Source organism: Puntigrus tetrazona, unplaced genomic scaffold (genome assembly GCF_018831695.1).
Source record: "Puntigrus tetrazona isolate hp1 unplaced genomic scaffold, ASM1883169v1 S000000008, whole genome shotgun sequence".
NCBI classification, from domain to species: Eukaryota; Metazoa; Chordata; class Actinopteri; order Cypriniformes; family Cyprinidae; genus Puntigrus; species Puntigrus tetrazona.
Window position 1 is genome coordinate 541,091 of NW_025047688.1, and position 24,780 is coordinate 565,870.

At 38.2% G+C, this 24,780-nt stretch overlaps 1 pseudogene; it reads right to left on the reverse strand.

Moving 5' to 3' along the window:
• The window catches only part of LOC122332257, a 42,239-nt pseudogene that overhangs the window by 11,822 nt on the left and 5,637 nt on the right, over positions 1-24,780 (reverse strand).

Genomic DNA, 24,780 nt, shown 5'->3' on the forward strand with positions numbered 1-24,780 from the left:
GTAATTCAATTTGCACACACACTTCCTGGCACAGTCTGCATGCGCTGTAATTGGCTTGAGAAGCGATTAGCGGTCCGCATTATCACACATTAAACGCTTAATTAGTCTGTTGAATGTGAAGCATTAGCGGAAATTTCTAGCCTGACCTTTCCATAGATCACCACGTTGACGGAGCCCTTCAGGATGATGTACCATGACGTGCCCTCCTCCCCTTGATTAAACACTAGGGACAAAAGAGATCGATAATGAACACCAGACGCATCTGATGAGGAGCACAGACACTTCGTAGACAAATAATAACCGCGCGCTGATATTCAGCGCTCATTTAGATCTGAGCGCCTTGACTTCATTTTGTGAGTGAAGTTAGAAGGTCGGGATGGTTTTGAGTCTTACACACTGTGCCTGCTTTGGCGTGGGACTCGAATATCAGAACACCAGCGAGTTCCCTCTTCACCTAAGGAGAAAAGGCAATTTTATATTTTTAACAATGCACACACATTAAAGCTCAGCTGTGTGTGTGTGTGTGTTTACTCAAAAATGTGTTTTCCTCTAACTTCATTTAATGCGTACTTACAGTCGTGGAGAGATGTGATAAGGCTTTAATATGCAGCAGCTCCTCATAAATGATCTCCAGGTCATCTACAGTCCTCTGGCCAGGCCTGCAGAGAGGAGCAGGGATGACTTTGAAACTTATTCTGACATTCGAAAAAGTTTTGACCTCGTGCAGATATTACATCTCCCAGGACGTCTCTCTTTCGGTTACAGCATGCATACAAAAGTCTAATCTGCCTTTGGAGACCTTCAGACTATCGGAATTGTGGGAAAGTTCTCAGGAAAGCGGCCAAACGGGAGGAGATAGAGATCAGATCGCTCGGAGGCACATCTCGTGATAACCCAGAGTCCTCAAGGGGGGACGTAATGATTCGTTTTAGCAGGCTTTGAGGAAGAACGTACTGTTTACTGAGGATCATTCGCAGATGGGCGTCAGGTCCGATCTGAGAGAGGAGCAGGAGGGTGTCCTGTAGTTCCTCATCGCTCTCTTTCTTCTCTTCTTCAGTGGGCAGGGCTGCGTCCTCCGCCTCATCCTCCAGGAAACGATAAAAAAGATACTTATCTTGGAAACTCAGCTCCTGGTCCACTGCAGCCAAACACAGAACAAACCGGTAAAAGAGCAACCATATAACACAGAAACGTCTGTACACATCAGACATAGAGTCATGTTTGGCTCATTTTACACTCACTGAAAAATACACAAGGCAGGATACCTTTATAAAAGTCACTAATATGTACCTATATGTACCCTACAGGATCAAATAAGGTAATAAGCTGCACGTTTTGAATGGAAAGGGTACCTCCCCAGTGAGAACAATGTCATTATTCAGATCAGTTCAGTTCAATACTGATTTAATTAAGTTTAATAACCTTATATCACGTAAATCAAGTGATTATACTGTACATGTAAACTAGTCTGGGGTTGAGAAGCATTTTAATGTCTTTTTAAAGTGCATTTATTTCATAAAACATGTGAAAACAATGATAGTGTGAAATATTATTCCCATTTCTATTATTTCTATTTCTATTTCTATTTTTTTAAAAATCCTGTCATGTCAAAGACGAATTTTTAGCATTAATAACTATTGACTATTAACTATTAAGTACTGTTTTTTTGTTTTTATTGCCACATCAGCATGTAAGGCATCTTAATGGCAAAAAGTACTATAATACAAGAGTTCCATATACACAAAATAAAAACCAAGCAAACACAAAAATATGGCACTTAAAATAATTCAATTTTTTAAATTAAATCTTTTCTGCTAAATTACTAAACAAGTCCCCGAGTGAGTCTTGGTGTCTACGATCCTCCAGAAATCATTTTAATATGCTGACCTGCTGCTCAAAAAGCATTTATTATGATGATTAACAGCTATGCTACGTAATATTTTTGTGGAAACTATTTCTAAACTAATTCTAAAGAATTACATTTATTTGATTTTTTCTCTAATCTTATCTGTGGCTTTTGCTCTCGCTGAATAAAAGTATGAATTCTTTCACTTCTGAGTGATAGTGTACGAGACAGCGCACTCACCGTGGTTTAGGACGCCCCTCCTCCAGCAGCACCTGCCACATCCCTACAGCCTGAACACGAGTAGAACACAGGAAGTGTGCTGCATCAGCCAATCAACGAGCTCCGTGCCCATGCAGCACTGCCTACAACACACACACACACAGTACTGATAATCAACTGAGCAGAGCAGTATCTAATGACTTAAAGAACATAAGAATATAACAAATCATAAGATATATTATATCTAAAAAAGTCAATAAGACTACACTTACCTGTATGTTTTAAGGTGGTACTTCCTGTCTCTGATAATTTGAGGCGCTCAAGGACAGGATGGTGTTTCGTAACACTTTACCTGCCCGGAGGATCTTCTCTGACGGCACCTGAGAGACAAACAGAAGCAGACAGACCACTCTATACATCACATATAATGTATGTCCAACAGCTCCACACTGTGACTGACAGCTGTCAGACCCGTGACAGGATGGATGGAGTACCTGAGGAATGGATTTGGGGTGGAGTTTTGTGGGACTTTGAATGAACGATTTCTGGAAAACAAAAGGACAGGATGAGATGGATGCAGGACCATTAGGTTTGTTCTTTTGTTAACCTTTAAACAGCACGCTGAAATATTGGCAGATAGTTTAAAGTATATTGTTTCTGGCTGACAGAGTGAACTGTAAAAATATTCAATAATCAATGACTGCTTTCTGTGGAATATTTAGCCGCACCGACTCCATATATATGGGAAAATGCAGAAGCGAGCCATTTCATAACATCTCATTTCCTGAGGCATGACAATATCTTGAGTCACATAAAACTATATCTCTGAAGGACAGTTGGTGAAGGAGATTTCCTAACAGTAATAGTAATGAGAATAAGCTTTTCGATCATCTTTAAATGTACAATTAAAAATATATAAATATATACACATATTTAACATTACGTATGTTTATTTATTAATTTTCTTGAACCTTTATACCTATATTTTGATTAAAATATTTAATTATCGTGTTTCGCACATTCTCGTATTGAGTTCTACATTTCACTAAAATTTTGACCACATTTCTACAAATCTGATTGGTTAATCACAATGTTGCTCCAGGGTCAACAACGAACCAGGAACTCGTCTCACTCGGCAAAATCAGGTTCTGTGCGTGTTTCTTTCATGTTCAGTGCAGTTAAACAATAAAATCCCAGGTGAACCAGGTGAACCAGGTGAGGCCAATCCTGCTCCTGGCGACTGTCCTGCAAAGTTCAGCTACTACGCTAATCAAACACACCAGCCTTTCTTTTTCAAGCAATCCTAAGACCTTAATTAGTTGCTTCAGGTGTGTTTGATTAGGAGCTGAACTTCACAGGACAGTCGAACGCCAGGAGCATCAAAACCCATCAGCATTAAGTCATGTGCTTCAAAATCTGAATAAACGCCATCACAAGCGGCTTGTGTAGAATTCTGCTGATGTCTCTTCTCATATTACATAATAATTCATGTCATGGTGTCATACTGCAGCGAGCAGAAGGCACGTCTGGGGCACTGCTCTCCCTCCCGAAGCTGGACCAGGGCCAATCTGCTGCATTTTTAACCGAACCATCCTCGAACATTTAACCGAATTTTTTGACCATCCTCACCCAACCTGTACATCTACGACAACACGCCATCATCAAACTCTGATTATTACTAGATACGCTTCATACTGCTTCAATCGGTCAGTCAGCGTGTTTGACAGTGTGACAGTTTTGCCAGCAAAAACATCATATTTAAGTTTTTAAAAAAAGTATAATAAAAATGAAATAAAATGAAATGAAAAGGCCTCTAGATTACACTTATTTTACCAAAATAAAATCTTGATTTTTAATTATTTAATTAAGTCAAAAAAGGTTTAGACTTAGAAGTTAAACTTTTAATTAATAAAGTCAGCTGGAATGGTAAAGAAAGCATTCTTGCAGGACTCCCAGAGTTCATCAAGATTCTTTGGTTACATCTTCAATGCCTCCTCGTTCATCTTACCCCAGACGTGCTAAATAATGTTCATGTCTGGTGACTGAGCTGGCCAATCCTGGAGCACCTTGACCTTCTTTGTTTTCAGGAACTTCTCTCTGTGGTTTGAAATGTAATGGGAAGAATGTCTTGATACCTCGGGCTGTTGACGTTACCATCCAGATCTCTCACACGTCCCCATACTGAATGTAAGCCAAAACCATGATTTTTCCTCCACCGAGGGTATCTTGGGTCCATGCGGGTTCCAGTAGGTCTTCTGCAGGATTTGCCACGTTTGGGATGCAGTTCGATATATGATTCATCAGAAAAATTAACCACCTTCTGCCACTTTTCCACTGTCCATCCTTCCTGCAAGCTGTGGGCCTTGGCAAATGCAACATGTTTTTTTGGTTGTCTTCTGTTTAATGCTGGTCTCTGAGCACTAATTCAGCCATTGAGACCAATGCGTGAGAGAATTGGACAAACTGTTCTTGTAGATACTGGGGTTTCTGGTGACCAGTTTTTATGTAGCTCTGCTGCAGTTGAAAAAGATCTAGCCCTGGACTGTCGAACCAACAAACGGTCCTCTCGACCCCATCCTCTTACATGGGTCTGTCATGAACTTCACCAGTTTCTTCAAATCTTGTCCTTATCTTCTCCACTTGACGCTAGATACATTAAAGATGTCCACCTCAGCAGGAGACCACCTGACCTTTAGCAGAGGTCAGGATGCGTTTCGAATGAAGGTTGGGTGTGCTGGGGTTCTTCTTCTACACACCTGGGAATGTGTTCATTACAGTATTTGTCACAGGTGATGCGCAAATCTGTGATTGCAAGACAAAAGTCTTTTCGCATCATTCAAGGATTCAACCAAAGTCTGACATTTCTGACCTAATTAATTCAGAAATTTCTGACCATTTCTGAATGAAATAATTAAATATCAAGGCATAATAAGATTTTAATCCTTTAAAGTCTTGATTTAAAAAAGGTTTAGATATTTGTATTGGAAAATAACAAGAGGAATACTGATTAATTTTTAGTAAGCAATATTTATTTTAGTGCCTTATTTTAGTTTATGTTATTAAATTGTATCTAAATTGAATATAGACTTTTAAGACCTTTTAAAACCCTGCAGAAACCCAGGGTATGAATTGGCCAGTTTTGAGGTTTTTGAGGCTAATTTGATATTAACTGATCTTCTGAATGTATCTGAAGAGTTGAGATGTCCTTTTCTATATGCAATTAAGGCCAAATAATCAAACGTAAATACAGAAGCCTGATGAGAAACATTTATTTTAGAAGAACGTTTCAGATGACAACTCAAAACGTCTTCCCACTTCAAAAAGACCATTAACCAAAGCTCAAAAGCAAACGCATCTCAAAGTAGTTTTTGTTCCAAACAAACAGATTCTGTCTGCAATCCAGCCAAGCTGCATAATGCAGAGCTTAACACGCGCAGAACAGTCTGTGAGCAGTATTAAGAGTGAACTCATCCAAGTTCAAATCAATTTAAGCCTGTCAGCTGAGCTCTTCAGCATCTTACGGCGTGATTTACACACTTCCTTCATTACATAACGATCCTGTACAAACACACTTAAGTGAGTAAAACGACACCATTATGCAAATCACAGAGACCCTGCTGTGGACGGTATTGATCGTCTGCCGGTTCGGACGCTCCTTCAGACAATGAAAAAAGGAAAAGGAAAAGCACTCGTGGCGGTAAAAATGACAGACGCGCTGGACGGGAAATGACCGAGAGGTCAGAGGAACAGGAACACGTACGCAGAAATGAGAAAGAGAGGATGCCAGAGCTGCCCAGTTCCTTTTACATTTCAAAGAAACGTATTCTCGCTCCGTCGAGAGAGACGGGGGAAGGATGTAGTTATATCAGAACTGACGCAAACAGGAGAAACAACAAGAATCAAACTCCTTCTGCGTGCTAGGTGAGAGTCAAGCACTGTTTAAGATGGACTTCAAGGAACTTCTCATGAACCAGCTCGCAGAAATTACATTTCTGTGCACATTTTTGGACACTGTTTATTTGCAAAAAGAGAAGCTGGAGTCGTTTCATTATTATCTTTGCCTCCTGGTGCCGGGAGTGAAGAGAGTTTGTATGAGATTTCACACAACGCTATTAAATAAGGGTTTTTCAAGAAAGTCAAGGAGAGCAGTTTTGGTCACAGAAGAAACTTTTCTCAAAAGAATCATTATTATACAGTCCAAATTTTCCATATGTGTTTTTGTATATATATATATATATATATATATATATATATATATATATATATATATATATATATATATATATATATATATTCATATTAAATCTTCCTTTCCAATCAAAATGCTTACTATGGATGCAAAATTGCATTAAAAGGTGCATTTATTATTTCACTTGTGACATTTTCAGACTCAAGGTTTTTGCATTTTCACATTCATAGAGAGCATTTTAATATGAAAGGATGACGGATGCAAAGATTTCTGACTCCGTTCGCAAGGACCTTCATTGCAAAGAGCTATCCACTATAAACTAGAAGAGCGTCCCATTATAGAAAGTATTTATGAATGGAAAGGTTCTCACGGATGCTAAAGGTTCTTCATTAAAGCATATACAACCTTTTAGATGTCACATTATTCACAAACCACTTCAAAATATAGGAAAACAGGAGAGTTTTTATCCAGCATGCACGGTCTTAACATAGCAGTGTATTACATTATATATTATATAATATTCTCTTTAATGTGTTACAAGCTCTAAATTTACAAAATAATGTTCTTTTTAGTAACTTCATGACCTCTTGAACAGTAAAAGATGTTCCCTAATATGAAGTGTTACATGTATTTTTAAGATTGTCCTTTTATTGTGTTTTCTGAAGCTCGACAGAACTTTTATGTCCCACTGAAGAATGAAAATCATGCTTTTATAATAAAGGCGAGTAAATGATGACTGACCTCAGACGGTCATGGTTTTAGACAGAGGAGTGAACATTTAGAGATGAAAGATTTCAAAGACAGAAGCTTAAAACGCACCTTGTTTAAGTGTTTGGATGACGATCCGGGTGAACTGTTGCTCAGATTCTCTTTATCAGGCATTCCTTGTAAACAAAATAAAAGAATTATATGGTGAATGTAAAAAAATACCTTTAAAGTGTACTATTGAGCAGTCAAGATGATCTTTAAGTAAGAAGATTAAATATAGTGTGTAAAGTCAGGATGTGTGTAATCTTCAGTCGTGGGTCCTAAGGGGCTGCGAGGAACAGACGCAATATTACACACACACCACAAAAGCTTTGTTCTTCAGGAGCAATATCAGCCCTGTACAGCAGAACATCCCTCTTCATATACAAAGCTTACTGAATTACACACATCAACACAGAAATCTCAGACGAAAAGCTTTAAAACGACACATTGCACACGGATAATGCACTCACCTTCTCATCATCTAAGATGTTCTGAGGAAAACGTTTCAGGATTTCTCTCCATATAATGGACTTCCATGATGCCCCCAAGTTTGAACTTCCAAAAATGCAGTTCAAATGCATCTCGAAAGGGCTTTAAACGATTCCCACATTTTCTTAAAAAAAGAATTACAGTTTATGTCGTTTTTAACCTAAAGGCTTGTCTAGTCCAGCTCGGTGTGGGTTCTGTTTTTTTTCCGGTTCATGACAGTTAGAGTGCGTCAAAAACTCCCATCTCATTTTCTCCTCCAATTTTAAAAGCCGCCCTAAACCGTGCTTTGTAAAGGGCTGTTCACTTCTTTGCATGTTCACTTTGTAAACACTGGGTCAGTACAGCGATATAGGACGATTGTGAAGTTAAAAAGAAAATGAGATGGGAGTTTTAGACCTACCCTAACTATCAAGAACCGGAAAAAAGAAGAGTTTTTGAGGTGTAAAAGTATATACATTTTTAATTTTATTTTAACTTTTATTTTAACCAATCCTTTAGCTAGACAAGACCATTCTTCCTCAGATAGGATCCTTTAGAGCCATTTGAAACTGCATTTTGTTTTTAAACTCAGGGGCGCCATTAAGTCCATTATATGGAGAGAAATCCTGAAATATTTTGCTTAAAAAAAACTTTCTTTACGACTCAAGAAAAAATCTAGCTGTCCATCTAGCTGTACATTATTGTTTAAGAAGCTAACTACTCCTTTAAAGCATGCTAGTTTACTTTAAAGTATTTAATAACCGCAAAAAAATATCTTTTAAGAGCTGATTACAATATGCCATGTTCGATTCACGCACAAATGAAGAAGATGCAGCAGAGGGGAATGAAAGACATACAGTACAACACAATTCAAAACCCTGGAGTCAGTAATGATACCAAAAAAAATTCACAGGAGTAAATTACAACATATTTTTAAATAGAAAAGCGGTATTTTCAAATCGCATTCATATTTCACAATCTAACTTATTCCGTATTTTTGATCATAATTATTAAGATTAAGAGACATGATAAAATCTTACATTTTTGGGGAATGTTTTGGTCATTATAAATAATAATTGTGATTAGAACACCTTCAAATAAAGTGTAATCCAGAATGATCCAGTTTGTACTCACTGTCAGTATTTGGGCCGCTCTCCATAACACCATAGGGAGGGACGAGCAGACCAGCCATACACTGACGATAACTCTGAAAAACACACACACTGCAGTCACACACAAGAGGTGGCAAAAAGACATTGAAAAGAAGGACGAAAAGGAATGCATAAATGACTTAAAATAATAAAATAATCAAACTAAATTTGACCAAAATGACTCTTAAGCTTAGACATAAACTTAAGTATGTGTTCCTGTTTTTTTATTGCAAACCTCATCAGTTATTGCAAAGAAAAACATACATTTTCCTTTAAATCTGTCATCACTTTTTTAACTAATCACTTGCTCTATAGAAACATTTCTCATAATCCAATCATCTCATCATTTCAGTTCAGAATGTGGAGGTAAATGTCTTATGGGTAGAAGAGTTGGTCATATATGAATAATAGTAGACGTGATCACACATGCATGATCACACACACACACACACACATTTGCACACACATTTGCTCAGTGATGCAGAAAGCTATAAGAGACATCACTGACAGCGTGAGCTTTGAGTAACGGCACACATTATACACACATGAAAACCACCATAAACCTGGTCCCCAAACTGAGTCTGCTTCCTCACAAAGGTTTTCTCGCCTAAACATCCCATGAAATTTCTTGCCATAGTCGCCTGAAGTCTAGTTTAGCCTTAGAGTCATGGCGATGAACTCATCGGGCGCAAATAAGAAAAGCAGTTTTAAAGGAAGAGTTTGTAGAGTCGCCTGTAATCTCTTTAATCAGGTCTGACTGCAGATCAGAAGGGATTATGCTGGATTAAATCAATATTTCTGAATCAAAGATCAGACGACACACACAGTACACACACATGAATATAACAGACACACGTACCAGTTCTTCTACTGTACATACGCATTTTGATACCTTTAGCTTTTATGCCTTAATATAAAAATATTAATTTCATAGTGTTGAAGGCAGCAGCCTTTAGCACTTTACAAAATAATATGTGACCCTGCTTGGACCACAAAACCAGTCATGAGAGAAATTTTTGAAATTGAGATTTATCGTCATCTGAATCATCATCATCATCATCATCACCATCATCTCATATTCGGCCGAGAAACAACTGTTTGAACATCTGAAATCTGAGGGTGGCACAAAATCAAAATGTCAAATGCAGTCTTTAGCAATGCATATTACTAATGAAAAATTATGTTTCGATATGTTTATAGTAGGAAATATCTTCATGGTACAATATCTTTTTTTAATGATCTTATGATCAAAAAAAAAAGTAATTTTTACCCATCGATGTATTGCTGGTTATTGCAAAAAAATATACCTGTGCTACTTCTGACTGATTTTTTGATCCAGTGTCACAAATAAATTATAAAATTTATTTTATTACATAATAACTGAAATAAAATGAAAAGGTATATTAAATGCAGTATGTTTTGACCCACTTGGGTATTTGATAAATACTTCTCTGTGTGTGTATATATATATATATATATATATATATATATATATATATATATATATATTTATTTATTTATTTATATTTTTTATTTTTTTTTTTGAAAAAATCAAATTTGATCATGTTTCCAGCAATAGCAAGTTATTAAAAATATAACTTTTTAATATATATATATTTTAATGATAATAAAAGATCACAGTTACTCGACATTTCCATTAGCATCTATAACTCTATAACTGACAATCAAATTCTAGACAGACAGATGAACCTACAGTGCCGTTGGGCAAAGCACTTAACCTCAGATTTCTCTGGAGGACAGCACTAGTATACTTCATGTTGCTTTGGATGATCTGCTAATTATAGGCGCACAAGAGAGATTAGTGCCCATTTAGTGTCTGTCGAAAGGGCAGAAAGTCCAGCTTGTCCTGCTCGTCCATAATGGCTCTGAGACCTCACCAGGTTTACGCGTCTCGAAGACCATATTCAATATGGCACTAAATTGAATTAACATCCGTTTCGATCCATCAAACCTAATACAGAACTGAAGACGTTTTACATCACTCCGTTTATAAAGGATTCAGAATTTAGAAAATGCAATGCAGCACAGCAGCTATGAGTTGATGAATATCATTATACAGACAGAATAAGCTGATTTTATTACTCTCAAAGCTGAAAGTTTTAGTAACAGGAGGTGCCGATAAATGAAGCTCGGTGACTAATGACGCAGAGGCGGCCCGAGCCATTAACCAGGACACCTGGGACAGTTAATGTGGCCTTTCTGGGGCTCAGATGAGAGTGTCTGGGTCTCTGGGGAGTGGACAAGTCTCTGAGGGGAGGACAAGTCATTTTCTCTGACTGATGCATGCCATAAATCACACGAAAGCAGCCTAATCTGTCATAAGGTCTATGAATGACACAACACCAGCCGCTTAGAGAGTGAGCGCGCACGCTGTTAGTCAGGTCACCCGAAAGTCACATTACTCACCCTCACTTCATTCAAACCCGCATGACTTACTTTCTCCCACCAGTTCGAATTTTTTCAATGAACTGCACGGGATTGTTCGCAAATCCTGAATGATTCAGACATCAGCTGGACTAATCCAAACCTCGAGTTCGACTAAGCTAGCTTGAATTATCCGTTAACGGTGTTTAACAGGTTATCAGTGATCAGAAAAGATCTGGATCATGTGGGCTGTGTAATGCTCGAAAGATACAGTCCACGAGCATTGTTCTTACACAGAAAAAACAACCAATCACAGACTGACATGACGAATAGCTGAATGCTTTCAGATTTCCAAGCAACAACAGAGACTATATGCATCTTAATATGCATCTGAAATGTTACGTATCATATGGCAATTAGTGCAAATATCATGTGACACATAATAAGCAATCCTTTAAATGAAGTGCACTTAATGTGATAGAAAATACACTCTTTATGTACTTCAAAACTGCAAAAACATAGTTAAAGTGCACTTGTCTTTATGCATTCAGTTATTGATAGTCACACACAAATTTTTAAATATAAATGGTTCCATAAAGAACATTTAACGTAATAACAACATAAGTTTATGGTGAAATATGAACCTTTCATAACTCATAATAGGGCACTTTAATATAAATTTAAACAGTAATACATTTTCTTTTTATTTGAAATGAACGCGCAGTTAAGTGTGTAAAAACATTATGCTCAGTGCGCACGTAACTGTATTCTTATTTCTACAATAAGTGATCTTTTTAAAAGCACGCTAAATTGTTCTTCTTTTCACGGTGTTAAAATAAAAGTATTTTCCAGTCATCCGTCAGGCATCTCTGGAAAGGAAGCGCTCCCGTTACACAGCTCCAGCACATCTGACAGTTCGGAGCAGAGCTCTAATTGGAAATGACTCTGCCTCTGTCACGCTTCTATTGTATTTGTAATGATTTTTCTTTGTATGGTAATCAGTGGAACTGCACAAAGCTCTCCTGAAGAGACTTATATGCAGCAGTTATATTTAATGACGATAAAGACAGTTGTCGGTGTGTAAAGCTCATCATTCCTCTGATCATCAGAACGGGCTCTTGAACAATTATTCGAAGCTGTGTTAACAGGCTTTATTCGTTTAAACAAATGTCACATTTCTGTACTAATTTAATGGAATATGTGAAAAGCTTGCTTTAAACTTGGCATTCGGCATTATACACACATAAGCCATTCCTAACTGTGAATGGCTGCTGTGTTTCTGCAGATTGTGTGTAGGTGTGTTGAAGTACACAGGTTACGATTCGAGCAAATGCGCTCTTCAAAACCACAACAGACTGTCTTTAGGTCAGAGATGTAGAGATATAGATTTAACTCCACGGCTCTTCTCCTGCTTTGCTGTGCTTTAAAGGTGAAAAAGCCCAAAAATGCAATTAAAAAGTATTTTAGGACTGAGCGCGCTTTAGCTTTGTTTCCGGGTGTGTTTTTGGCAGGAATTCAACCAAAAGCATGCTATAAGGATGTTTATTCTTCTATATTCTTCTAAATTTGATTACTCTAGAGCAGGTGTCACCAACACGGTGCCCATGAACACCGGTCATCATAAGGACCACATGAGTCACCCGCAGACCTGTTCCAAAAATAGCACATCTCATAGAGAGCTGCGTCTAAAAATTAATTTTGTTCTGTTGCTATTATTTTTAATCACACTTGTATGTATATAGATTTAAAAAATACTATCTTAAAAAATACTTTAAGGTTAACGCACAATATTTACCTATGGGCAGTAAAGTAGAGCTTGTGGGATGTGGAGAGTAAGCTAGCGGGCGCTGTATGCACTTTACGTACCCCAAAAACATGGCAGAAAAAAGAAAGCAAACGTATCTCTTTCACAGTGAATGGGAAGAGGAGTTCTTTCGACTGTAAAGAAACCTGCGTGTGTCTGATTTGCGGGCGACCGTGGCGCGACAGCAAAGCGGCACAATGTGGAGAGACATTTCAATACGATGTCACAAAAGCTACCATGATAAATATCCACCTGCAAGCGCCCTCACGGGCAGAAAAAGCCCGTGAGCTAAAGACCCGGCTCTGGGTAAGCAACAGTCTTTTTCACGAGGCGGCCAAAAACTCACAAAAACAACGAAGCCTCGTTTAGAGCTGCATTTTCTGATCAAGAAAAAAAGGCATTTACAGATGGAGAAGTTGTCAAAGAAGCGATGTTATTAATTGCTAACACTGTATTTAAAGACGAGAAAAATGGAAGCGACCTAATCTCCACTCTTTCGGCGTCCAACTGGGGCATCTTACGATGGCAAGACAGTATCAGCTATGTCCAGTAACTTGGTCGATCAGTTGGAGCAGGATCTGGCAGAAGTGCAAGTGGTTTAGCCTCCAGTGCGATGAGTCCGTGGACAGCAGTACAGCGCAGTTATTGGTTTTATCCGGATGGTGTTTAATGATTTCTCCACAAAGAAGAACTCCTGACACTACTGCCCTTAAAGACAACTACGTGAGAGGAGTTGACATTTATAACACGGTGAAGGAGTTTTTCGTGCAGAAAAAGGTGCCATTGGAAAAGCTGGTAGCGGTGACAACAGACGGGCTCCTGCTATGGTCGGTCGACAGACAGGTTTCATCGCTCACTGTAAGCGTGACCCGGACTTCCCCAAATTTCTGCATTACCATTGCATCATTCACCAGCAGGCGTTGTGTGCGAAAGTGATCGGCTTTGGGCACGTGATGACTCCCGTTGTGAAAATCATAAACAACATCCGCTCCAAAGCAAAGCAGCACAGGATTTTCAAGGTACTATTAGAGGAGATGTCAGCAGAATATGGGGACCTACTGCTACACACAGAAATCAGATGGCTCAGCAGAGGACGAGTTTTGCATCGTTTTTGTCTCTTTTGCGTGAAATCAAAGAGTTCATGCAGTCCAAAGGCGAAGATGTCTCACTGCTAGAGGACACAGAGTGGACACTTGACCTTGCATTTTTGGTGGACATTACTGGGAAACTAAACCTCCTGAACTGCCAGCTGCAAGGCAAAGGTAAGACTGTTGTCGATATGATAAGTGCTTTAAATGCATTTAAAGCCAAAATGAATGCATTCTCTGCAGATTTACAGAGAAAAAGTTCTGCACTTTCCTCTGTGCAGTCAGTGCTGAAAGACAATGCTTCTGCATCTGAGACATTTGAAAAAGTGGCAGAAAAGTACATTGAAGTAATAAACAGACTTGGGCAAGAGTTTGAGAATAGGTTTTGTGACCTTCATCAGCTTGAACCATGTGTGTTCTTCATTTCCAACCCTTTCATGAATGGGGACACCACATGCTTTGCTGAGCAGTTAAGTGCAACGTTCAACTTGGATGCTGGACAGGTGGAGATTGAAATTATAACATTGCAAAATGATCTCCATCTCAAAGCCTACCAGGCTGCACCAAACTTTTGGCGCCTTGTTGACACAGAGAAGTACAGTGGAGTATGCACAGCAGCCATGAAGGTTGCCAGCCTGTTTGGCTCAACCTATCTCTGTGAATCAGCATTTTCTGACATGAACTTCATCAAAAACAAACACAGAACACGCCTCACTGATGCACATCTGAGAGACTCACTCACAGTTGCAGTGTCAAGTTACACACCAGATTACAACACACTGGTGAACAGCATGCAATGCCAGTCTTCCCACTAACCAAGGACGGATACCAGATGTAGTCAGTGACAACATGGTAGTGCCATGGCAAAGTTGAATTAAAATATTGAAGAATTGTGTTCAATTTAAAAGTGTGTTCATGACATTTAAAAGTTATAATTTTGTTAAACATAACACAGACTTGGCCATTAGTTCAAAATGTGAAATAAAATGTATTACATATTTAAAAATATGTAAGTTGATTTTGTTTAACATTACATAATTGTTAACTTTTTGAAACATGTTGCAACATAGTTCATGATTTGTTAACAGGGCATGTCAGTGGCTTGTGCAAATGGGATATTTTTTGCTAAAATGTAGTGATGTAAGTGATCATCTGAAAATGTAACAAATACTGTGATTAATAGAGATAAAGTGTTGAATATTGATATCTGTTTCCCACCTTGTTGTCATTTTTGATAATCATTGTTAGAAATCATTAACATGATCAGTGTCTTTACATAGGTGAGTATTACTAATCATTATAAATAATGTATAACTAAAGGCAAACTGAGCAAATTTGTTATTTCAGAAGAGCGTATCAAACTGGTAGCCCTTCAGTATGATTCAGTAACCGTGAAGTAGCTCTCAGTTTCAAAAGGGTTGGTGACCCCTGCTCTAGAGGAACAAACCATAACACTTCATTTAATCTTAATCTACACATACATTAGGGGTGAAATGATACATGTATTTGTACCGAACCGTCAAGGTGGGGACATCTCGATTCGTTGTAAATCCCACACCAAGGCAATGCTGTTCGATAACCCCAAAAGAGCTGCACCCTTAAAAACAAAGCCCCCTAGACAGTGACCATGCGATGATTCAGAACAAGTCTCTCACACAGACTGACAAAGGATAGACTTTAAAGACTTACGTGCTTTGTGCTCGTGTATCCTACCTCTCTCATTCGGCACAAAGCCTAAATATCCCATAATATTTCCATGTTTGCAATGGAATGCATCTGAATGCTAAACTATTATTTATTATGCAAATTACATGTGCTTTCATGTCGTGACGTTTGTGTGAACACCTGGCTTACGAGTATTCTCACTAACGGTAAAAATGTAGTTATATATGTCCTGTTACACAACTGAAAAAAGTGTTTTCCCGTTACACATTTGTGTAATATCAGACATATTAGCGCTTTAGATACTATGTATCAGTGTGTACTTATACTGTGGTTACATACAACACACACATCTAGTTACTATTTCAGTACACAGGCAAATAATCCTCAAAGAAATAATACTTTATATGTTTTTAATTTTAGTAAAGCCACCCAGCATATGTGATGCTGACTATACACAACATATATGCAATTAATATACACTAAACTCTAATGACCTAAATAATGAACAAACAGTAACGGAACGTGACAAATTACCCACGATCCCCTGGGGCCTTAGTGGGACGCTGTGATTGGAGGAGACAAGGCAGCCCAGAGGTGCTTAGAGCAGGCTGATATACAATTACACAGTCAAATGCACAAACAGCGCACACAAAATCACGTTTAAATGGTGTTTTTACCGAAAAAACAAAAAAGAAAAGTCACTGAGAGTGTGCATTGCTGTCGATAAAAAGAAAAGCCTGATGGTGATGCTCAAGACAGTAATGAGTTTAATTCAAATTGAGTTTCCAATAGCGGGAAGACCCAGACCCTTAACACACACACACACACACACACACACACAAACACACACACACACACACACAAACACACACACACACACACACACACACAAAAACCTGGAAGGAGACAATGGAGAACTGTATGTGAAACACAGCATATAAATATCACCTGCACATGGCCACTCACTCAAACACGTAATAAATACAAGCGCGCACACACACACACACACACACACAGAGTTACAGATGTGCACACGTGCTGCTACACGTGATACTGAAAGTGGCAGGATTTGATTGTTTTAAGTTGCAGAGTAATGAGTAATGAAGCGTCTGTGCTCAGAGTGTGTAAAGATCTCAAGCAAACTCTTACATAATCCACCTCTACACTTTTACAAGCCTCTAGAATCATCTCTGAACAGACAGAAGCTCATCTGATCGGCGTGTTTTGGCTTTGAAAAAAAAAACCCTATGTTTCCATGATACCCATTATATAACCGATGTATCTTAATTGTTTACATGTAATTGTTTTTGTAATTGTAAAAAATGTTTTTTAAAAGTTTTAAAATAAATCGAATACTTCAGCAGGAATGTGCAATAAATTGATAAAATAATTGATAAAATAATTATATGATAATAATTAGTGGTATTTGCAAAATAAAAGCCCCGAATCAAAAATATCGGCCAAACAGAAAAATGTATCGATCGAATCAATTAATACTTTTATTTTAATTGATTAAAAGTGACAGTACAGATATTTATATAAAAAATCTGATTAAAAAAAACAATTGGACCTTCTATTCTTCAAAGAATCCTCAAAAATAATACTTTAAAATATTTTAAAATTAAAAAGTTGTATTATTTTTCAATTGCAATAATATTTATAAAATATATATTAATTAATATGCATAACATAATATTAAGATTTATTCCAAGTAACAAAAAAAATGCATTGATTTATCAAATCTTATTTGAAAACGTTTATCAAAAACATATTAAATTAGTTTTACTTGTCTCGTGGAGCTTATTCTCCGCTCTCTCAGAAATATTAAGGTTAGTTTTGAGAGGATAATGAAACCTCACATGTGATAGTCTCCTCATTGGTGTTTTTACTTTATCGATCACGTCCTTATCAATGCATAAACCCAACATATCAACAGGAAATGAAAGCAGTCCTCGCTGAAATAAGCCTTTGTGTGGCTCGGCACAACTGTTATGCAAAAAGAAAAGGAAAAGTTTATAAAGACCATCTGTGAGATCCATGCCACCCTGACAATAATATACAGAACTAATAAGAGTGTCCATCGCCATGACAACAGTAGTCTGCTTCTGAGATAATTAGAGTTTGACTTTGGAGTTATTTCGACTGTAAAGGAGGAGTGTTTCCAGCATCAGCAGGGGCATCTGACCATTACCAGACAATATCCACGATTAACTGCTTGCTGTAAATAACAATGTACTGTTTAGCATTCAGTAGACCTCTTCTTTGAATTGGTTTCCCAACCAACAAAACCTCAAATTAATTATTTTCATTTTAAAAGCAGTATAATCATCGCAACCAACAAATAATTATCAATTGCATTTTCCGGACAAACCCTACAGTTACTGATCATTAGGATCATCACATAAGCGCAAATATAAAGTCAGACTAATGCCTCAATTAGAGAAGAAGGTCCAATTGCTGGGAGATGAAAGCCACATCAACCATCCAGGGACCTCAGAGTTCGGAAGCTGAGAAAGATACAGCAATCAAGCACAAGATAGACGCAATTACTCAGAGAGATCCATGTCTGGGGCAAAAAGCTCAATAATGACACAACTGAGATACGTGGACAGATGTGGTGTCGGACGAGAGCAAACAGAGCCGTGTGGATGGAGAACGTCAAATGAAGCTACACGGACATGCAAAAGAAACTTGAACGGAATCTGGGATCAAAGCCATCCGTCAAAACGCTGGACTGGTGAGCGGCTAACCTGGATATAGGCTACATATTTTTCACATATTTCCAAACCGCTGCACAGGTGTCACCTGAACCTGGAGGATCTGGAGCAAACGTACAGGCAAACATCAGCAAGTCTGAAAGGGGCTTAATGAAATGACTAAATTGTGGCCATTGGATGGTCGCGTCAAACGTACTCACTTACTGTGTCAAAAATATTCACTGGAGTATACGGTCTACCCTGAACCTCCGAATTGACATGATTTTGAGTTTTGGCTTTTCTTTGATTTGTTTTTGTGAAAGAGTCATACTTTGCAGATTTGTAGAGCACAACAGAGTTACAATGAGCAGAGGCCGTCTGAATGTGAAGATATGAACGTGGCAATTTTGCAGCAACGTTCAATAGACTTTGCCACAGACGTTTGGCAGAAGAGTACACAGTCTTTTGTAAGGGCACTTGTTATATAGACAGACAAAACTACAAGAAATGCCATTTTATGCACTCAAAAATCACTCTGTAAAAAGAGGGTTCAATGAACTGAATCAATATGAAGGAATTTCCTGGGTCTCACTTTATATTAGGTGGCCTTAACTACTACGTACTTACAATTAATTGAATCATTTGGTACAATGCACTTATTGTGCACATACATGTTTTTACATTGTACTTATATGTAAGTGCATCTGTAATTACATTTATAATTATACAGTTAACCCAGCGCAAAAATATATTTATGCATCCTTCACAGACTTCGTTTTATTCTGCAATGTTTTAGGCGTTTTCAAATGTTACTACTCGTTTCTGAACATTCAAAAATTACATTTCCATAATGTTTGCTGAATAATAAAATGGATGTTTGGTTACTTTGTTTTAAGATTACAGTTTAACTATACGTTTAAGCGCTGAGAAATATGAATTAACCACATGCTAGGGTTAGGGTCTGGTTTAGGGTTACTTGCATGTAATTATGCATATATTATTGTCACTATAATAGTAAGTGCATTTAAGTGTAACAAGGACACGGAGAATGTTCTCCTAAAATTCATAGAAGCAAAGTAAAAAATATTTTAGCTGATTGTTTAACATTTTTTTCATAAATCAAATAAGCAAGTGATTCTGTTAGCTGTTTCAGGTTAAAAGAAACTTGACACAGTATCCTTTTAGAAAATGAACAATAACTTTTCAGTCTTCCAACTGATTTTTTCTCTGACAGCATAGACAGCAATATGAAAAACCGTTACATTTTCTCTCTTTCCTGCTCAACATTCACGCGCATCTCATGATTGCCCTTCACTGCACTTTTTTCCCCACTGACCACATTCATTACATAATTCACAAACCTGTTCTCCTCTCACAAGACCTTACCTCGTTAAAAACAACACAAGGCTTTGAGCCTCTGTGCGTAAACCTCGGCGTCTCACGCGCAATAAATCTATCAGTGCAGAAAGTTCCTGTTACATCCTGAGACAAAAACAATCAAACGTCGCACGATACAGACCTCAAACAGAACAAAGCGGATCGAGTGAGTGTTCAGACACTTACCTACAGAAGTGAGCGACCCATGAGTGACGGGGCTGAGGCGGTCAGTTCGACTCGATCTGTCTTTTTCTCACTACTGTTAGTGTCTAATACTGAGAGCTCTATACGGCAGCTCAAGCATGCTGTAGTGTGTGTGTGTGTGTGTGTGTGTGTGTGTGTGTGCGTGTGGTCCGAGCAGCAGGCAGAAGAGAGTGCTGATGTAGTGAGCGCGCGCGCGTGTGTGTGTGTGTGTGTGTGTGTGTAAACGGGCAGCTGACCCCCCCACCCTCTGAGAGCGGAGCGGTTGCTAGGCGATTTGAGTACTCCAATCATCATGCTCTGATGACTGCACATGCACACAAACATGCATGTGTAAAAAAACCATACTTTTTGTTTCACAGAGATGAAAGTCCGTTAGCAGCAGTTACTCGATAAGCAAGAATTTATTTCGATAACGCACCGTTTAAGATGCGCCAGCACACGAGGTGAGTGTAACACTTAGAAACGAGCATATTTTCAGACCGACATGCTAAAAACTGTTTGTTTGTTCAGGCATGTTGTAACGGGACTTAATAATTCAGGAGATGGACACAGACATAAAGTGAAAGTACCATCAGATGTATAATACATGAGATAACGACTCGTTCAGAAAAATATCGATACAATTTTTCGAAAGTCAAGTGTAAATCGCTTCCAAAAATCTGTCTCATCGCCTTATTCTCTTTGAAGTCATTTGAAGAGCATGCATAACTCCTCACAAGAGACTTATAATTGCCACGTTTATCATATTGTTTCATACATTTAGTTCTGTCCTCCTTAACGAAAATTGACTACATCCCCAATCCAGGTTTATGTCTTCTTAATGATATACCAAAGTGTTACGCTTTGATATACTTTTAAAAAGAGTTCTGCTCTAGGAATGATATACTTAAGTCTAAACTGAATGTAATGTTTTAATGTAGTCAATTGCAACATTGAATGTTTTAATGAATGTTAAAATGTTTTAATGTTTTCATTTAAAAGATTATTAAGTACAGTTAATTGAACTTTTGACTGCTTTTTGATCCACTCACAGGACATCTTTATATAATATGTTATTAAAAAAAAACCCGTTTAAGTGCACTTCTTTCTCACAAGCACTGACCTGGCATTTATCGCTCTGTAAAAAGGAGCCATGTGTCACGTCCTCGTGTGTTCGGTGGTCTGCTTTGTGTCTTCAGCAGAACTCATTATTAGACTGAATGCGAGAGATGCTCTTTCGCACCAAAGCTGAACTTTCGGCAGCATCGTTACGGAAAGAGGAGATGTTGGCTCTTATAGCGAGTCATCTGAGCAGCTGTTAGCGTTGCTCTGGACGACAGCTGATGAGACGTGGATCAGACGCACCTGCTCTCCATCGCAGATCATCAAAGGACTGAGACCGAGTGAGTCATTCATCCCGGACATACATCACGAGTGTCTTCTTCTTCAGCTAAGGAAGTCTACGGCGACCCGCAGAACCACTCGAGGGCATACAGATCTCAATATAATAAGGAGTCCCTTAACTCAAAACCTCTACCATCACCCACGGCCCAAAACTGCACTCATGTTTATGCTAATAACTCTTCATTTGTAGGGAACTATTCAGTCATGAAAACAGAATTCATGCGGAATGTCACAGAATTGACTAGACGTTGTGCGAATAAATCAAAAGCTGGTCAAAACGTGATATGGACTGAAGTAGAGATGCTTTTGGTTATTACTATTCAATAAGACCTTTAAAATAAAAAATAATGGAAAACAGAATTCGATCAAATATATTTCATAGGTTTAATACTCCAAATATTAATGCACGCAACTTGTTCAAAATGCATGTTCTTCTTCAGCAGCATTAACAGCCCTTGAATTCCAGACACTTTCAACAATGTCGACCGAAAACAAAACGCTGACTCACAAACTGCTTGATCTGGGAGGATATTTTGGAGCGAAATAGCCCACCTCCGACCAGTCCAAAAATCTTAGATAGGAATAGCGGAGCAGCAAAGCCGCGCTGAATGTGGGCAGATCCCGCAGTTCCCTGCAGTAGAGTTTAAATCAGAGACAGGCAGAGGTCTGCGCCGTGATAGGATCTGTGTTCGTCTCAGATTAAAGGCCAGCTGTCGCTCTATAAAGGCACAGAGACATGCTGCTTCAAAAGAGACCACTGTCATTCAAGCAAACATCACAATTATCCAGCGCTGAGCTTCGGCTTTGAAATAGAAATGAGTTACTTACAGGTGCTGCTGGTTTCTGCCAAAGCCGTCTTTTATCTGTATGAATGCGGTTTCCTCTAAACGAGCAGCCAAAACAGGAACACCGGGTACTATTTATAACGCGTAAATCATTAGAATTATAAATAGAAATAAACATAAATTAGAGATGCACTTGGCATTAAGCAAGATCATGTTATGTCGGCCACTGGTTATCGCAATAAGTGTCAGGCAAGATATCAGACCATATATTAAGAGAAAAAAAATTGTAGCGACATTAAGTTACATCGAATGAACTTAAATTTACAGTTGTGCTATTTACTAAAATATTTTTGCAATACTTAATGCAATAAATATTAATTTAACAACATAAGAAATAACATAAAACCCTAATTAGAAAGAACCTAATATAGAACCTTTTTTTTTTTGCATATATGGTTATAATAGATGAGTGCTGGTGTGGGTGGGATAGGAACATGGTCATCCTACCCATCCCAAAATTCCCATAAACACACACACACACACACACACACACGTTGGTATTTGTGGTTGGTAATGGTTTTTATACTGTAAAAACTGCATGTGCTAGACCTAAACCTACCCCTTACACGAAACATTATGCATTTTAGATTTTCAAAAAAAACAAAAAACACCATTTTGAATTAAGGGGACTTTGGCAGTGTCTTCGTAAACCACCTTCAAATTATAATACCTCTGTCATACCCATGTCATTAAACACATGTGTCCCCACAAACCACAAAGACCAACACACACACACACACACACACACAGACACTCAATGTCTCTCCGGTTTCCTGTTAGTCAGCTCAGTGCATCCCACCCAGTGACCCAGCATTACACTACAAACACACACACACAAACCCATACACTCTCTTCCCGGCGGTTCTGTGGGTAACATCTATAACTGTAAACGGAAAGGAGTCAGAAGGCATTCGAGCAGTCATTTGCTATTTTTGTCAAAGTCAGCCAACTCTACACAACTCTGCGAATCCAAAGAACCAGCATTATCTATTTTGTTAACGCGCTTTACTAGTATCGAGGTGAACAATTAATCCACAAGAATAAAACTGAAAATGTGAATGACCATAAATGATCTGCAATGCTTCCCACAACACCATGATATTCACTTAACCTCGCTGCCCTCCACTGATCTGTTCAGAGCTGTCAAACTCAAAAAAAGCACATTTGCTTGTTACATTCAAATTCATCACAATAAAGATACGCTTACAGCAAAAAATCTTCATTTCCACCCGATTAAAACCAATCTAACGAAACGCAGACAGTGGCATGTTCAGAAAACAGGTCTATTCTTTCAAATGAACAAACTTGTTCTGCGCTAATTCTCTTACGAGCACGACTCACCAGATCAAAACAGCTATAAATACTTTCTTTATAATAGTCGGAGAAATAAAATACTCTAAATAGCTTATAATTGCAGCCGGCCAGAAACACGAGTTAAGACATCACCTTAGAGTTATATCAGATACCTCTGTTGGTCCTCTCAGTTCCCCAGTGCTCCTCGCACACACACACACACACACACACACACACACACACACACACACACACACACACACTGCGGAGGGACAGTCTCTCTCAGGGGAACTCTGTGTTTTGATATCTCTCCTCAGCCTTCTCCTTCCTTTCCTCTGTTTTAGTTTCTTCCTCCCGTTTTCCCCGTCTTCCTCTCATTCTGTCGCAGCTCCAGGCCGCTTTGTCCTTCTCTGACCCGCTCCAGTAAAAGCTTCCCATCAGGCCCAGAATTTCTGATCGCCCACAGGCCAGAAAGAACAAAACGGGAGAATGAAAGACTGAGAAATAAACTCACGGCCCTGAAGAGCACAAGCGATGCTGGCTCTTCTGCCAGAATAGAGAAGGACAAAAAAAGCTTCTTCATCTGTTGTGTTTCTGAAGAACAAGTGAATAATTCCTGAGTGCTGGGAGGTGGCGCCACATGCCTGAAATCCACAACCCTCTACACGAACCACACAGAATATATAAACTCACAGAGTCACACTAAAGCGGCGTTCCTCAAACTTCTATTCTATTATTCAGACATTCTTCATTCAAAGCCACATAGACTTGATTGTTTTTCATACTGGTTAATGTTACTAATATACTTATATATACTTATATATAAAGAAACGAGGATTAGCATTATAATAAAACACCCTTGTGAATGAATTTTAAGCATGTTCAAATAATTATATTTCCTACGTCTTTTCCAACGGCTCGTGAGGGTGAGATAAGACATCTTGTTTAGCTATTTTAGCTCATTTTAAGCCCCGAGGGAAGTGTACTAAAGATCTCCTGACGCCTGGTTCCCTAGCTGAGGACCACCGAGCTAAAGCACGACCACGAAAGCCTCAGAGCAGGATATTTCTTATTCCTCCACTGCCTCCTGCTGGCCTCAGATGATAAAGCAACTAAAATCTGACTTTGCAATACCGTAACACTCCAAAGTATATTTTAATTCATTGTTTAAATCATTGCTTCTATGGAAAAACGTTGGAAATTTTTGAGAATGAAGCGTTCAGTAACTTACTAATAATCTCTTGTGAAATGACTAACCCTAAACGTACTGTAGGAGCATGTTAAAGAGAGCTAAATTAAAAGAAAAAAACCTTAAAAATCTCAAATGGTTTATATATATATATATATATATATATATATATATATATATATATATATATATGTATGTGACATATATAAAAATACATAAAAATTATAT